This window comes from Schistocerca gregaria, chromosome 10 (genome assembly GCF_023897955.1).
Source record: "Schistocerca gregaria isolate iqSchGreg1 chromosome 10, iqSchGreg1.2, whole genome shotgun sequence".
NCBI lineage: Eukaryota > Metazoa > Arthropoda > Insecta > Orthoptera > Acrididae > Schistocerca > Schistocerca gregaria.
In genome coordinates, this window is record NC_064929.1 from 192,935,751 (window position 1) to 192,952,818 (window position 17,068).

Consider the following 17,068-nt stretch of genomic DNA (forward strand, 5'->3'; position numbering starts at 1 on the left):
TAAGCATCGATTTATTAGATTAAAAGTTGGCAACATTCCATATTAGTACAAAAATTGTACTTAGCTTTTCAAGATGGCTACAGCATCTAAAGGAACATTACGACCTAATGCCCTCTTTTACAGCCCAGGGTTCTTCGAAAAGGCAAGGCAGAGAGTTTAATAACTTTGTGATAAAAATCGCTGTTTATTAATCGTTTCGTATAAAAATTCACAGTTTCTCCAAAATATCACAGATAAAAACGAAACATAATATTTCCAAACTCATCAACAATTCCAAAGACATTATCTTGACGTGGATCTATGCAACTCAGACCTAAATCAACTCTGAATACAGCCTGAAAATCATCTAATGAACTCCACTATAACTCTGAATAAGGCAAAACTAACTCAAAAGTGCTTGGTGCCAGAACAGTGTAATATGGAATCTACTGTAAGTCAAAATGAGATAAAGGTAACTTCTGTTATTGGAAGTATTTATTAGTGTTAATAAATATATTACTCTCTGGAGATATTTATTTAGATGAAGATTATTAGATGTAATTGATGATAACGAAGTTTACAAATTTTGCAGACATGAAAATCATAAACTTCCTGTGACTTGACAACATCAATTCCATACCGATAGTAAAATAAATAAAAATAGAAACAGAAACAAATATTACATGTTTATTAAAACTGAATATCAGAAATACTGTAAATGTAAATTTGTTTTCAGAGCAATTGATGGTAATAATGCAGCCAATAATAGTCATGGTATATAATCGATACATGATAACATACTAAGACAAGTAATGCCATCTTTCATCCCTACTTTTCAGTCTACACATTGTAGAAGAAATGATGGAAATAAAGGAAAGGCTCAAGAGTGGGATTAAAATGCGGGATGAAAGGTATCAATTACAAGATTTGCTGATGACATTGCTAACCACAGTTCATGTGGAGAGCTATAGGACACGTTAAATGGAATGAACACTCTAATATGTACAGAATATGGATTGAGAGAAAACTGAAGAAAGTTGAAAGTAATGAGGAATAACAGAAATGAGAACACCAAGAAGCGTAATATGAAAACTAGTGATAACTAAGTAGGTGAAGATAAGGAATACTGCTATCTTGGAAGTTAAACAATCCATGACAGATAAAGCAAGGATGATATAAAAAGAAGACTGTCACAGATGTCGAGTGATTTTCTGACCAAGAAAAGTCTACTGGTATCAAACATAGATCTAAATTTGAGAAAGAAATTTCTGAGAATGTACATTTGGGGCACAACGTAGTATGATAGAAAATCATGGACTGAGGGGAAACTGGAACAGAAGAGAAACGAAACATTTGAGAAGAAGAAAACAACAAAGAAGAAAACAATGTGTACAAAATCTGATACAAACAGAAATAACAGGTCAAAGGACTTTATTCTGTTTGTTGGGGTGGAGACATAGAAATGGACAGTAATAGGTTTTTGGGAATAGAAGTGGATAAATACTGAAGTGGGAAAATCACACTGACACAATATGTCCAAAAATAAGTACAAGTGTATTCTTAATGAACAATGCAGGGGGCACTGAAATATTTCTAAAAAATACTATGGCCTTATTTTTCCACACAAATTGTACTGTGTTATCAATATGGGGAGGAGTGACAGGTGTAGCCTACTCACTATATTATTATAAATGCTGCATACAAATATGTATGGTGACAACATACAAATAAAGAAATTTGTCTAGGGATGAATCATTGAATAAATAAATAAAAAATTTAAAAGACTTTTAAGACTTTAAAAGAAATCCATCATATACATAGTAAAACTATCACCATAGGAATCCTGAGACAACAAATACAAAGGAATAGACAATACTTATTTTAATGGTAAATCATACAATACCTCTACACAGAGATTTTCATGACCACAACACAAGAACTAGAGAAATTACCATATCTGCAGCAAAAGGTTGAAAGTGACAATAGGAACACGACATTTGTAGGAAGCCTATTTTATAATAGACTACCAGTTAGCATAAGAAGCATAAAGGAACTGAGTATCTTCAAAAGAAAACTGAATGAACCTCTCATCTCTTGATGTTGGTATAAGGTGACATGGTCCATAGGACTTATGCAAATGTAAATTTGGAAATGGAGTAAAATACCTCCTTTTTATGTGGAAACAAATTTACTGAAAGAAAAAGCGTAATGATGGAAATACAGAAGAAAACATATAGCTTAAGTGTATTTGGTGCAAATCTGATTCAAATGAGTTTTCACTAGGTATAAATATCTAATTTTTTGCAGTTTGGGTGAATGTACATGATTTCAAAAGGGAATTTTCGGTTTACATAAATGTATTTTTGTATTGTTAGCAATATTGAAAAAACAAATACATTAACTTCGTTTACTTTCGTTATATGTAGAATACTTTTGCGTAAATTAATGCAGGCTATAAGTAGGTATGGGCAACGGCCTTGCCACAGTGGATACACCAGTTCCCGTGAGATCACCGAAGTTAAGCGCTGTTGGACGTGGCCAGCACTTGGATGGGTGAATATCCAGCCGCCATGCGTTGTTGCCATTTTTCGGGGTGCACTCAGCCTCGTGATGCCAATTGAGGAGCTACTCGACCGAATAGTAGTGGCTCCGGTCAAAGAAAACCATCATAATGACCGGGAGAGCAGTGTGCTGACCACGCACCCCTCCTATCCCCATTCTCACCTGAGGATGACTTGGCAGTCGGATGCTCCTGATGGGCCACTTGTGGCCTCAAGACATAGTGCTATTAGTAGGTATCGTCATAGTGTATTCGCATTGATTACCTGATAAAATTATATTAAAAAATTGTTTTTATGTATCAATGACTAATAAAAAAGATGGCAACATGATACGTCTCATATTATTGTGAAGAAAAAATGAATTGTATTAATTAATTTATTTATTTATTCCATGTGATCTGATAATACACAGTGTGTTGCAGAAGTTGGAAAATATCAGTTAATATTGTTAGCATATATTAACAGCAAGTATCCTAATGGATTACATTGCAAAGATTGGTTAAGTTTGCTTCACTCCAATTGCACAATGTTTTCAATTTAACATAAATAGCAAGATTACTGCTCTATGTTTTCATTTATAGAGCAAAAGCAGAGACACAACAAATATGACTCACAGCTCTGCTAAAGTTTATGTTGTCTTCGATGGACTTAATACTAATGGGAAGATTGTTGAACAGTTGGAGGCCCATGTGGAAAGCTCCTTTTTTCCTTTTTACATAGTTGAGTGTTTGTACGTAAAACATGCATATCTGATTTTTTCCTGCTGTTGTGTTTATGTATTTCATTATTTTTTACGACTCTGTAGTCAGTTGGCCCTACGTGGTTTCTGATAAATTTTAGAGTCTCGAAAATGTATAGGCAAGGCAGTGTAAGGATTTCCAACTTTCTGAAGATGGGTTTGCAGGAGTCTCTGGGTTTTCTCCAAGTAATAATCCTCATTGCTCTCTTCTGGATTTTGAATGTGCTCAGGCCAGTTGGAGAATTTTCCCAGAACATCACACCATATTTTAGGTGGGCTTGTATGTAAGGGTAGTATCGCTGGTTAATGTTTTCAGGCTAGCACATAATTTCAGTACACTCAATGCATAACAGCCAATACTAATTGTGGCATTTACCTTTACTGTATGTGTATTCCATTTCACGTTATCTTGAACCCACAGACCCAGGAATTTGAAAACAGTGTCAATATCTATTGGTTGGTTATTTACAGTGACAAGTGGCTGAGAGGAATTTGCATTTTGTGTTGTGTGAAAGTTCATGGAAGCTGTCTTTTTGGTGTTGATAGTTAATCTGTTGAGTTTAAAAAATGGTTCAAATGGCTCTGAGCACTATGGGACTCAACTGCTATGGTCATTAGTCCCCTAGAACTTAGAACTACTTAAACCTAACTAACCTAAGCACATCACACACATCCATGCCCGAGGCAGGATTCGAACCTGCGACCGTAGCAGTCGCACGGTTCCCGACTGCGCTCCTAGAACCGCGAGACCACCGCGGCCGGCTGTTGAGTTTAGCCCAGTTGCTGAGTTGTTCAGTGGCCAAGTTCACAGCTTCTTGCACAGCCTCTGTGTTCTCCCCCTTGAGGAGTACAGTTGTGCCATCAGCAAATATTATTGTTTTGTGTGCCTCTACATTCAGGCTCAAGTCATTAATATACAGGAGGAAAAGTAGAGGTCCCAATTCTGAGCCATGTGGTACACCTTACTTTACTCGATAGCATTTCGGTTACTGAGTTGGTTTGTCCATTAATGTATTTCATGCTGACTCCCTGCATCTGATTGGTTAGGAATGAAGCAATCCAATTGTTTGCAATTCCTCTGATACTACAGTGTTCTATTTTTTCCAGCAATATTTTGTGGTCAACAATGTCAAAATCCTTTGACAAATCCAGAAATATGCCTGTTATGGTTTTTTTAATCTAGCAGATATAATAGCGTATTTATGCAATCATATACTGCAGTTTCAGTAGATTTGTTGCTTCTGAACCCATGTTGAGCTAAACTTAGTAAACCTTTTTTTTTCAGTGAAGTCTATCAGTTTTTTGTACATTATTTTTTCAAAAACTTTAAAAAAGCAAGATGATATTGAGATAGGCCTATAGTTATTCATATTTTCATTATCACCTTTTTTGAAGACAGGAATTACTTTAGAAAATTTCAGAGCTTCAGGGAAAGAACGTGCCTGGAAAGAACAGTCACAGAGGGCAGTTAATTGTTCAGCAATTGTGTGGACACAATTTTTGATTACAGCTGCTAAGATACCATCAAATCCAGCTGAATATGAATTTTTTTAACTCTCTGAGGGCTTTTGCAACATCATTTTCAGTGACTTTGGTAACGAAAATTGACTCTGCATGTGTGTGATATTTTTGGTTCGCTGGTTGGTAGTTTATGTTAGGATTATTTTTGACCAAAGAAATTGTTGAAAGAGTTCACCACAACTTCAGGGTTAGATACAGATTCACTGTTGAGTTTGATTTCTATGTTCGTGTGTGTAGCTTTCATTTCCCCTCTTTCCCTTTTTATGATATTCCACATTGCTTTTACTTTATTGCTGGATTCGCCAATGTAGACATCATTTTTATTCTTTTTGCCTGTCTTACCATACTTCTTAGGACACATGTGTAGTTTTTATAGTATTCTGTTAGTTGGGGGGAGTCACTAATTTGTTTACATAACATGTGAAGTATTCTTTTATGTTTGCAAGAGATTTTTATAGCTGGTGTAATCCAGAGTCTTGTTTCTCTTATTATTATTTATTCTTACTGGTTTTTGTGGCAAAGCCTCTTCAAAGTGGTGGATCATTTTGTCAAGAAATGTGTTGAATTTCATGTTGACATCATTGGTGCATACATCTCTGTCCACTTTTCTTTACAAAGGAGGGCGTTTAGCTTGTTCAACTTATCTTGAGTGAAAAACCTTCGTAAAGTTTTAGGTGGGATTGGGTTTGAGCTATCTTGCTAACATCGACCTTTAGAATTACAGTTTGGTGCTCGCACTGTATACTTCTAGTGTTGGGTTAAGTTTATTTTTATCTGCAAAAATTTGGACTAGAGCTGTCTCGGATGTGGGTGTTATTTTAGGCCATGCAGATTATAAGTTTTTGCAATGTTAATCAATGTCTCCTTGTTTCACGCAAACAAAATTGTCACTCGGCGCGATGGCTTATGGGAGTGACTGTAATTGGGAAATGCCGTTGCGGTCGCTTCCATCAGCCACAGCACCGAGTGTCAACTTTGTTTGCGCATGTAGTAGTCACAACTATGTGGTGCTACAGAATGTGGAAACTTAACTCGACTGTTAAGACTAGTAATGAGGGTGTTATCTGCAGAATTGGCGAACATTTGGAAAACACTGACAAGAAGACGGGACGGGATGATCGGTCATGTGTTTAATGAGGCGTCAGGGAATATTTCCAGGGTACTAGATGAAGCTATAGATGGTAAAAACTGCAGGGAAAGACAGAGATTGGAATACATCAAACAAATAACGAAGGACGTCGCGTGAGGATGCTGCTCTGTGACTAATAGGTGTTTTAAAGATGGCGGCGAGTATACACGTAGTTTCAAATCGCTCGGTAATTTGTGATCGTATTTCGTCAGTGAAGTGTACCATATGCCATAAAATTGTATTAAATGGATTAAGAATTTGCGCGTTCAATCATAAGTGGTGGCATACCCATTGTTCCTCACCATCGGAAGTTCTAAATAAGTGCGACTGCGGTATGGAATGCAACGGGCTGGACAATACCAGTGAAATGCACAGGGCAGGTTTGCAAGTGAATGTAGAGAACGAACTTAGGAAAGAACTCGATTATATTATAAAATACGCAAAAACGCTTGAATACTTGGTAATAAGTGTGAGAAATTCCTCAAAATCTTGCCTACAAGAGTTCTCAAATAACAGTCAAATAAGCAGCACACGACCAAAAACAAAAACAGCGAAACTTACTTTAAAACTAAGTGATAGGTTTAGTGTGCTTGAAAATAGCACAGAGGAGAAAGAACAATCAATTTGTACCATCATTCACACGGACAGTTCAGTGATCAACGTTAAATTGCGCTCACAAAGCAAAACAAATCGGCCTACTATTTGTAAACAAAACAAAAAAACACACGTTGGAAAATAGACATGAAATCCTTATTCTAGCAGACAGCCATGGAAGAGGTGTAGCCGAAATTATGAGTTCTAAGAAAACAGGATTACAGCGAGGGTGTGTTTCCTGAGAGGTTGAAAATCTCTAAGGTTAGACTTCTGTTTAAAAAAGCAGATCCATACAAGGTAGAAAATTATAGACCAATATTCCTTCACCAATCACTTTCAAAAATTCTAGAGAAATTAATAAAAACCAGACTCATAAATTACTTCTGCTCACAAACTTCTAAACTGCAACCAACATGGCTTTCACTCGGGCCACAGCACAGAATCAGCTATCCATGCCTATACCAAAGAGATTGTCAGGAGTCTCGACACTAAAAAATGTGTAGTGGGAATTAACTTAGATTTATCTAAGGCTTTTGATACAGTAAATCACAAAATTCTGGTAAACAAGATGGAGGCAATAGGTGTAAGGGGAGTTGTGAAGCAGTGGTTTGAATCTTACCTTCAAGATAGAACTCAGGTGATTGAAATCATCGCAGGACATAAAAATCAGAAAATCAAGTGGGTCTCAGATGCAAAGAAATTGGAAATAGGTGTCCCACAGGGCAGTGTTCTTGGTCCCTTATTATTCTTGCTTTATATAAATGACATAAAAAATCCTAATATTTCTACCAAAATAATGTTGTTGGTAGATGACACTAGCATAATTATAAGTGATGATAAAAAATCATTAACCACCACAACTGATATAGTCCTGAAATATATTCAACATTGGTTTAATGCTAATGAGTTAATACTTAATCTAAATAAAACAAATTATATACAGTATGGCAAATCAACTCAAGATATGGACCTCCAGTTAAAACTAATGGATAAGAAGATAGAGAGTGTACAATCCACAAGGTTTTTGGGCATGCACATTGATCAAAACTTAAGCTGGAAAGACCATCTCAAGTACTTATCCCACAGGCTCAATTCGGCATGTTTTGCATTGAGATTATTATATAGAGTATGCAGCACAGACTCTACTACACTAGTGTATTTTGCTTACTTTCAGTCCATCGTGTCTTACGGCATAGTGTTCTGGGGTAAAACTAAATCAAGCTTAACAGATGTCTTCAAACTTCAGAAAAGAGCTGTACGAATCATAACACATAACTCTCCAAGAACTCTTCAAAGAACTGTAAATACTCACAATACCATCACTGTATATTTTTAAAACCATTCTGTGTACAAGAGCTCATATGAAAATTCTACATACAAATGAGGACTGCCATAATTATAATACTAGAACTCGTAAGAATTTGTATGTAGAAAGGGTAAGGACAACAAAAGCCCAAAAGCATGTAAGTTATATTGGAGTAAAACTTTACAATGTTCTGCCAGTGTACACGAAGGAAATAATAGATGAAGTAAAATTTAAGACTGAGCTTAAAAATTAGCTTTTAAGCAAAACTTTCTATGACATAGATGAGTACTTTGAATCTCTGTAAATTTATTGCCAAAAATTTTAATTTATATGTCTAAATTTGTACTTTTAAAAAATGCCTTGAAAGTGATACTCCATTATTATGTCTGGAGTACTTGTACTAGTACGATAACTTTGTTGTGACAATTCCTACATCATGTAAATGATTTACAGGAAGATGATAAAATGAAATGAAATGAAATAATAGGTTGGCGTGGGAGAGGTATTCACGGCAAGCTGCTTCAAACCGGTCAGAAGACGAATGATCACGAAAAAGTCCCCATCTTCTCCACTAGATTTCGTGACAGTAAGCCACAATCATTGTGCAACAAAGAACAAAGCTCCATTACAGGAAATTCCGCATGCAACTCATCAGGATACAAACTCACATTTCTTAACTTGATAGATGTCCGTTACATTTTCCACTTCTTAGAGGTGGAAGAATAGGAGAGGTGATGAAATTTCCTGGCACATTAAAACACTGTGCCGAACCGGGAATCGAAACTTAGACCTTTGCGCTTTTGCGGGTAGATGCTCTACCGACAGATCTATCCAAGAACGACTCGTCACTCGTCCTCATAGCTTTCCGTCAGGAACTCACTTCCTGCCTTCAAAAGTTCCCCTGCATACCTTATAGTACTAGCACTCCTGGAAGAAATTCCTTGGTAATTTGTGTTATGTATTAGCTACAGAAATGCGTATCATGCACATAACTTAAAAATAGAAAAACCTACAAATAATTTCGAATGCCCACCAAAATCTTTTACTGCCAACTATATGACGTGCAGAATGTCACCAAACAAAGAATACCAAAATTTGAAATAACGTATGGCATTTCTTTCTTCTTGAACACATTCTGTAACACATGTCAACTATAGATATATCAACTAAATTTTTCAGCCGTCAAGTGCATTTTTACCGTACGGTACATTGCTTTTGCGTTCGTTTATGTTGGCTCTTCTAGTGCGGTGCGACGTCCGGATGAGTTCCGCGATTTAAGTTGAGCGATGTGTGGCTCGTGCAGATTAGGGGAATGTCTCGCTATAGTAAGCACTTGGCTGCTTTGATGCTTGTTGCCTATAACCTAATATCACGAGTCTGTGGGAACGCCTTGACGTTTTTGCCGAATGAGTTTAGCGTGATCGTATCGCTGACGTATTAGAGCACATCGGCACAAACTTTGCCGCTGTTGACATAGTGACAGAGTTGTTAATGTTTATCGTTTTTTTCTTACGAGTGTTAAAGTAATAAAAGTTATAACTGCTTTATTATTCTATAGTTCGGACATACTAGAAAGTCTACAAGACCAATCGTCATGTTACTATAACGAGTGTTTTTTTCGCTGGGCAAAAATACGTTCCATATCTTGCAAGAAGACCGTAGTGGGAGTGATTTGCCACTGTGGTTATGATCTTCAGCTTTCTTCTTTGAATTGTAGGACAACATGCAGATCGATCAGTCGAGTTCACGGAAAGGTGTGTTTATCGGGAAGACCTCGATGGGAGTGATTTTAGTATGCCGAAACTTGCGCATCTGTGATTAGTGAGGAGTAGGCCTACCGGAAGAACATAAGAGAAAACACCCTGTTAGTAGCAGTGAGGCGGATGTAACTGGATGTGAGTTACTAGTATCGTAATTGCATAATTATTTGATTTCATATATAACACATTTTTATCGATCAATGCGGGAGTTTGAGAGGACACTGTTTACGAATTAAAGTAACGTATAAGATAATCTTTGGGTCTGTGTGGAGATTTTAAAACACTGTACTAAAAGCGTAGTAATTCCACTGCGTTCCTTTAATTTAGAGTATCAAGAAAATGCTGTCATAGTAGCCCATCTGTACTGTACAGTGTGTGATGCTAGTACCGTTCCTGCGTGCCATTTGACACCCTTCGTCTCTGGCAATGTTAAGTAATACATCACAACTGATTTTAAACGGTACTTTCCTCTCAGTAAATTTTGTATATAGTTACCTCGTGAGAGCTTCTCAAATAGACAATGGAGCCTATTTCGAGGCGTCTTTGTCAAATGCCAAAGAAAGTGAACAGTTGTGAAACATGTACCAAAAGTTACACTGTGAATTCAATTTAAATCAGAAAAAATTCCCAGTTTCTGTGAAAGCAAATTTTTAGAAGTGTTTTGTGAGCAGGTACAAATGTACTATAATGATTTCTTTTGCGATGTTTGTGAAGAGTAGGCCTAGATTATTAGACAATGCAGCAAGTGTGCTGCAATAGCGTATTGGAGAGACAGAGGAGTTGGGGTGTAGGTGGTGATGCAGTGTTACACAGTTCTCTTTGTGTTTCCCCAAACTCTTTTGCTTCCTTCCGACACTTGAGGTTACAGACATATTTTCTAATGCAGTAACTGCCACAAGCAGCAACCGTTCATCACACTTGATAACAGTTGTTAAGATGTTAGCTACATTTTGGGAAAACTGTGTGTGGCCAAGTGGTAGAAAGGCTGAAATGTTCTATATTTGGATTCTAGGTAAATTTTTAGTGGTGTGTTCTAAAAGTTGTTTAATTTTATTAACGGAGTAACAAGCTCTTCATCCAGATCGTGATGTTCCAAGGGATGTGTACAACCACTGTGTCATGGTCTGCCTTGCACTGTCATGAGGATGTGGTATGGAGGCGAATGTGGTCAGCACACCACTCTCCTGGCCATTTAGCCGACTTTGCGGACTGTGGAGCTGCTGCTACTCAGTCCTGAATTGACGTCCTGAGGCTGAGTGCACCTCCTACTTATTAGTGGAGCACATTTTTCTAATGGATGTTGCCACTGACTACATAGGCTATTATGTTTTGCAAAAGGTTCTGGAGATATATTGATGCAACATTTTAATGGCAATCTGTCCACTCTGACATCGTTTCCAAAATGACCAGCAAGTGAAACTGCAAAATATTAGCATATAATAATGGGCATACAAGAGCTCTCAATGTTCTACATGGAAAAATATGCCTCAGCATTAGACAAACAGAAACTGCTGACTGGTGGCAACCACAATTTGCCAAAAATACTACAAATTTAGAGTTTTCAAAGGTGTTTTAACACCACATGAGCTTCAAGTTTGCACATTCCCTCTCAAAGTTTGATTATGCTTGGACCCTTGAAAATACCGGTAAAAAAAGTCTTGGGTGCTTGGTGTATTTTTCAACTACCTTGGTTTGTTGTCAGCAGGAGAATTTGATTTATTCTAACAGTTGTCAGAAGAGCTTCAACCAAAGAGATTTGTCAACTTATCCCATGGGTGAAAGATCTTGTTATGAAATGTGTTGTAGCACTTGGAAGAATTGATTTTATAGCAGCTTCTTGACAGCTATTATATTAAAGGCCATTGCTGTAGCACAATGTGCAAGAAATTTGCCACTAAAGGTGCATTGGACCTCAGAATTTTTGATGCGGTGGCCCCGATTCTGAATGAATGTTTGCATTTAACATTTGTCGTAAAGTGTGAATATTTCAGACAAGGCAAGAATTGTTAAAATTATGAAGAGTACTGTACATGCTCTGCAGTGTGATGATAGAAAGTTTACCCCCTTTTTTGTAATATTTGGATGCTCAGATTTGTTCACAGAGCAAAGGTCTGACACAAATGGTCATTTCTTGGGGGTAACAAAGCCAGACAAATGAACATTAAGTGTACTGGAAGAGCTATTGTTTGATGTTAGTATTGGGTGATGATCAGTTGGAGAAAGTTGTCACATGCTTTTAAATAAAAATTTTGACACTGTCTGTCAATGCCAGAAAGACTGATGGCTCTCCCTCTCCGCTCAGGGCCCTTCCATATCATTGTTCCTCTGAGAAGGAAGGCTCAGAGTAAAATAAGATACCAGAATGAGATTTTCACTGTGCAGTCGAGTGTGCACTGATATGAAACTTGCTGGCAGATTAAAACTGTGTGCCGGATCGAGACTCGAGCTCGGGACCTTTGCCTTTCGCGGACAAGTGCTCTACCATCTGAGCTACCCAAGCACGACTCACGCCCCGTCCTCACAGCTTTACTTCTACCAGTATCTAGTCTCCTATCTGCACCTGCAGAGTGAAAAACTTTACAGAAGCTCCCCTGCGAACCTTGCAGAACTAGCACTCCTGAAAGAAAGGATATTGTGGAGACATGTCTTAGCCACAGCCTGGGGGATGTTTCCAGAATGAGATTTTCACTCTGTAGGTGAGGGGTTTTCAAAGTCTCAGTCTGAGGTCCATCATTGTTCCTTATATGTGTAAACAATCTTCTGTCTAATATACAACAAGCGGGATTAGTTCCTTTTGTAGGTGACACTAGTATTGTAATCAGTCCAAACATATATACAGAAACAGAAGAAATGGTAATAAAAGTTCTTAAAGTATCATTAACTGGTTTTCTGTGAATGTTATCACCCTCAATTATAAAAAGACACAACACACTCATCTACTGAGTTACTGCACCAATGATAAGTGTAACACTTGGCAAGGAAATTATAAATATAGTGGAAACTTCAAAATTCTTAGGTGTCCTCACTGATGATAATTTAAATTGGAAAAAGCAGACATTGGGACTCCTAAAACAACTTAGTTCAGCCACATTTGTGACTCAGAATCATTGCAAATCATGGGGAGGGACTGAGAAATTGTCCTCTACAACTCCTGTTCCGTAGAAGAATTTCTATTCCTAACTCACAACATCTGAATATTTTTAATTTTTGTAAGAAAGAAATTTAAAAATGTTCAGAATATAACCATATGTACAAATTACTTTGTGATGTGAATGTGAAATGACTCATTCCATATCATTACAATCTATTGTGCAAAATGATCCTCAGAACATGAAATTCAGTAACTAACTCTGTCACTGTACTTTTCACTTTTATGTACTTTATCAATAAATGCATTTCATTTGAGCACTCATGCAGTATTTCCTTGTCTTAATGTGATTCACAATGTCAGACCTTCCTCCATGTCCAATTGCAAAGTTTGATTTGCACAATGTACATTCTAAAGTTTCTTCATTGCCATTATACTGCTGTTGAAATTACACTCTTGTTTTGGCATCATGAAACAGTGGTTATCGATCAGTAATATCAACAGAGCAAAATGCTACAATAAGTAAACAAAGACCATAGCGCAAGTTGCACAAGTAACACATCCTTGTGCATATACTTCCACAATGTGCAGTACATTGCAAATCAAACAACTGGTGGTGTAAATAATCAATTATTGACAAAATTATTTAATTGGATGGATAAAAAAAATCTATTCACCAAGCAGCGGCAGAACACAGACATAAAATATGTTTGTACGAGGGTTGTTTTTTAAGTAAGGGCCGTTCGCGCGTATAGTCCCGTAGTTCGCGCTGACACCGCAACAAGCCACCGCGCCACTTGCCGGCATCCTTCCCGTTCACACTGATGCAAGTTGCAGCTCTGTAGCTGATGTGTACGCATCACTGTGCTACTTTATAATGTTTATGATTATTGAACCGCCCGCTGCGTGTGGGATACGGTCAGTGATATTTTTTTTGACCACGAGAAGCCTATGAGCTGCAGAAATTCATCAGTTAACAGAAGTTTATGGCTTGAATGCAATGAGTGAAGGTAAAGTGCATCAATGGGTTAGAGAGTTTAAAAATGGCCGTCAAAACGTCCATGATGAAGAACGATCAGGCCGGCCCTCTGTGATCACTGATGATTTGGTGGCTGCAGTCGAAACAAAGATTTGTGAGGACAGAAGATTCACAATTTCCTCTCTTTCTTTGGAATTTCCACAAGTTTCAAGATCGGTTTTGTACAAAATTGTGTCTGAAAACCTAAACTTTGAGAAACTGTGTTCTCGGTAGGTACCCAGACTCCTTACAGAGGACCAAAAAACGAAGAGATTTGCCACTACATTGGACTTTTTGATTCATTACGAGGAAGAAGGGGATGACGTGTTGAGTCATAGTCACTGGAGATGAAACATGGGTATCCCATATCACTCCCGAAAGCAAGTGACAATCAATGGAATGGCGACACACGACCTCACCCGTCAAGGTCAAAGCCAAACAGATGCTGTCAATGTGCAAGATTATGGCAACTGTGTTCTGGGACCGGCACGGTGTTTTGCTAGTGGACTTTATGCCACAAGGAACAACAATCAACTCAAATGCGTACTGTGCAACTCTAAAGAAGCTCCGCAGAGCAATTCAAAACAAAAGGTGTGGCATGCTGCCAAAAGAAGTTTTGCTCCTGCATGATAACGCTAGGCCTCACACCTCTCAAAAGACTCGGGATTTGATTGATTGTTTTGGCTGGGAAGTTTTGGACCATGCACCATACAGCCGCGACCTTGCTCCTAGCGATTTTCACCTTTACCAGTACCTGAAACACCATCTTGGCAGGAACCGCTTCAATGACGACGACGAAGTGAAAGCGGCCATGAACTCTTGGCTGTCAGAGCAGGCAGCCAAATTCTTTGAAGAGGGAATTAAAAACTTAGTTGTATGGTATGACAAGTGCTTAAATAAACAAGGTGACTATGTAGAAAAATGCGTAAAAGTGTGTAGAATCAGAAAATAAAAGTTTTTTTACAAAAGTATTTGTATCTTTTTAAAAAAATAAAAATGGCCCTTACTTAAAAAACAACCCTCGTAATTGGCAAGCTTTCAGAGCCAGTGGCTCTTTCTCCAGGTAGAAGGATTGAAAAGGAAGGAAGAAGGTTGAACGCAAGGGACTGGAGATGTCTAGGAAAAGAGGTAGATTTTGGGAAAGTCAGCCAGAACCTCGAGTCAGGGGAGACTTACCATATGGGATGAGAAGGAAAGACTGATTGTTGGGAACTGCATTGGGCGATGCCACAGTTGAGATTACAAATACTCCACTGTTCTTTCTGTTGCAAATCACATATAGCAAGTAGAGAACAGGATTTACACTGCAGTGTTGTTTGAACAAAGTTATGTACATGAATTAGAACGATCACCATTAATAAGTAGTTGAACAATGTTCTTTAAACTGACGTGTGAATATAATATAAGGAAAGGGGGAAGGGGATAAATTGTCTGTTTGCACTCAAAGCTGCTTTTTGAGCAATGAATGAATTTTAGGCCTCCTGAGTCATTGGTATGTATTTTTAAGTGTAGTATTGCGAGCAATTTCTGTATGACTGGGCTATCCGAGCTTGACACGCTAGTCTCCCTCACAGCTTTTCCTCCACAAGTACCATTTCTTACCTTCCAAACATTACAGAAATTGCCCTGCATACCATATGCAATTCATTTCTTTCGATGGTCGCTTACATCAATTTGTTTAAGATGTCTATATAAGTGGTGGTGGCGATACATGCGGTGTGTGGGAGAGTAATATTCTTTTAGGTGAAGTTGGAGCAGTTAGAAATGGAACAGTAGTGTAGCAGAGGGCCAGCTTAGATTGGAAGGTAACAGCTGGTTTGCAGTTTGCAAAGACAACAATGTGGCATAACAATCTTTTTTTGCATATATTGTACAGTTCATAGTTCCACTAACATCCCTGATCCAAAGCTCTGTTTTCCCTCTGTGTCAGATACTTTCATATTTTTATTGTGTCTGAATAAGATTAACATTCCTGTCCCAAAACCCTCAATTCCTGTTGAGGTCCCTTTAATGTGTCAAATTTTATATTGCTATTCTGTGTTTCACATAGTGTCAGCCGGTGGTTGTCTCGAGAGGCATTTGTCTCTGCCACGTGATGGCATCACACTCTGCCAGCACGATATAAGTTAATCTTTAAATAGATAAGTGGTCCAGTCATATTAATGCGACCACCTCCTACATTGACATCAATATGCGATAACTACTCACAGATTGCAAGTTACAGCACTAGCTGTGGAGGGTATACATACAAAGCATGTCAGGGGGACGTGGGAAACAGTGCATTCATTGAAACTTACTGGCAGATTAAAACTGTGTGCCCGACTGAGACTCGAACTCGGGACCTTATGCCTTTCACGGGCAAGTGCTCTACCAACTGAGCTACCGAAGCATGATTCATGCCCGGTCCTCACAGCTTAACTTCTGCCAGTATCTCATCTTTTACCTTCCAAACTTTACAGAACCATGCAGAACTTGCACTCCTGAAAGAAAGGATACTGCAGAGACCTGGCTTAGCCACAGCCTAAGGGATGTTTCCAGAATGAGATTTTCACTCTGCAGCAGAGTGTATGCTGATATGAAACTTCCAGGCAGATTAAAACTGTATACCTGATCGAGACTCGAACTCGGGACCTTTGCCTTTTGTGAGCAAGTGCTCTACCAACTGAGCTACCGAAGCACTACTCGTGCCCGGTTCTCACAACTTTACTTCTGCCAGTATCTCGTCTCCTACCTTCCAAACTTTACGGAAGCTCTCCTGTGAACCATGCAGAACTAGCACTCCTGAAGGAAAGGATACTGTGGAGAAACGAGCTAATAAACTGTTGAACAACTGACTGCTCAGATGAACCAAGGGGCTGCCAACGGTGTCTCCTCAGCGATCATTCAGCCAGTGTTGCTGTGTATCGGTCTCTGCAGTAGGTGCTCGGTTCGTGCTCCCGTACTGAATACTGTTCATTGTTGACAAATGCTGGAACAAGCGTACCAGGATGTCCACTGAGTAGTGACAGGAAGCATCGTCAGATGAATCACATTTTATGTTCCATTGTACAGACGGCCATTGATGTGTACAGAATAAATGTCTGAAAGCAAACACCCTGCAATAATTGTTGTAAGGTTCCAGACTGGAGGAAGGAATATTATGGTTTGAGCAATATTTTCATGGCATTTTCTGTGTGATCTCATCATTCTGGAAGCCACAGTGGATCAACACAAGTATGCATATATCCTTGCCCACACTTACATCCAGTTTGTTTTTCATAGGCACGATGCCTTTTAGCGGCAGTGTAAGTGTGTTGTTCAAAGAGTACCGGGATGAGTTTACTGTAATACCTTCGCAACCGAACCACCTGGATTTAAACCCAGTTGAGAATCT

At 38.4% G+C, this 17,068-nt stretch overlaps 1 protein-coding gene across 4 annotated transcripts in view; it reads left to right on the forward strand.

Moving 5' to 3' along the window:
* The first annotated feature begins 9,076 nt into the window (after nt 1–9,076).
* The window catches only part of LOC126293296 (uncharacterized), an 83,923-nt gene continuing 75,931 nt past the window's right edge, over nt 9,077–17,068 (forward strand). For 2 of the 4 annotated variants that reach the window (XM_049986426.1, XM_049986427.1), the window contains exon 1: nt 9,086–9,724. The gene's annotated coding sequence lies outside the window, so the exon portion shown is untranslated. The other 2 variants (XM_049986425.1, XM_049986424.1) reach the window with 2 other exon arrangements.